Source organism: Malus domestica, chromosome 06 (assembly GCF_042453785.1).
Source record: "Malus domestica chromosome 06, GDT2T_hap1".
NCBI classification, from domain to species: Eukaryota; Viridiplantae; Streptophyta; class Magnoliopsida; order Rosales; family Rosaceae; genus Malus; species Malus domestica.
Window position 1 is genome coordinate 27,178,266 of NC_091666.1, and position 1,676 is coordinate 27,179,941.

A 1,676-nucleotide genomic window follows, 5' to 3' on the forward strand; every position below is an offset into this window, starting at 1 on the left:
CTTAGATGCAAGATTGTTGACTTTTGTTGACCAGCGTATAACGAAACGTACGAAACATTCTTTTAGCGTACCCTTGTAGAACTTATCGCTACGAACGCGTGAGTGCAAGTAGAATCGAAATTGGAACTACGATGAAGATTTTACATAAATACAAAGTAGAAGGGCATTTTGGTAAATTTGCTATTCTAGATATTCAACCTTAGTATTTTATTATTTTTGTATGGGATATATGTGTGCTTGGGACCCACCCACCTGGGTCACTTATCCCTTTTGTCCCCGTGTCTCTCACTCTCTCGAAATCTCTCATTCACTATCCATTTTCACTCTTATTCTCTCTCATCTCCATCCCTCTTAAACTCTTTCTCTATTCTCTGCATACGCAGAAAGGCCGAAGGCCATACACCCTCACCATCCACTCCCTCCCTCAAACTCTTTCCCTAGTCTCGAAGCACCACAATCGCCACCGCCCATCTTTCTGACGTTCCCTACATGAACACCAAGTCACCACCTTTCTCCCGTCCATCCTCTCTGGAATCGTTTCACCATCATCGAACTCCTTCTCTGGTGGGCGTCGTCATCTTAGTTGCGATATATTAAGCCATATTGAATTCTTGTGATATTGCAGACTATGATAAGTATTTTCTTACTATACGTAGTATGTATATTTTGGAAACTATACTTATTTTACGGCGATGGGTTATTATGTTTTCGAAAAGGTTTTTACAAAACTTTATTTTTAGGCCCACTCACCCTTATTTTTCACCCCTCTAGGTTTAGTAGTTGTGCTTTCGTGTCGACGAGGATTCTTGGCAAATCTTGATATAGGTGGCTACCTTTGAGGGTATAATCCTTATCCTATCTTACTATACTTTACTTATGATCTGACATCACGTGTGAAATGAGTTCATTCCTGCTCACCAGAGCACTCTTACATTTAGGCAATTTTAGGTTTAAATTTACGCACATTTTCCACATCACTACACACTATGACTTTGTCACATTCCAGATATCGGCCAACACAACTCGATTTGGAGTCCAGGTGGACATTTCGGTTCGGGGTGTGTATACCCCATCCACAAAGACAGCGGGCTGGCCATAATCAATCAGCCAACCAGCTTGATTCCCCCAACCCAAACACATGTTACCTGACGTCAGGTTACTGTTGGATTTATTTAATTTTTATTTTTATAGACAAAATTTAAAAAAAAAATTCATAATTTTCCCCCTATAAATACCTAAGTCATTTCTACACCATTTCTCACATCCTTTTCACCATTCCATACTATCTTACCTTATTTTATTTCAATTGTTCACATCATTTTTCATTATATAAAGATAAAAAAATCCAGAGGCTTATTCATTTAGCGACAAGTGACACTCAAAATATGTCCGAAAATCTTATTTTAATATGGTAGTTTAATTTAATTAACCATATTAATTCAATTAAAATAATAAATTATTGAAGGGACTAAAAGATAGCCCTCTTCGGTTGGAGATGAGATTTTTGTAAACGGGCTATGTTTTGGCCTATGGCCCTTTGACACCCTCGGTTAGAGATGGTATAAAATATGATCTGACATTGTTTATTAAAAAATAATTTCTTGTAAGGCTATAGGGCTAAACATGACCCTTTGACCCCCTTTCGTTGGAGATGGCCTAATGGTCCCCTGGAATAT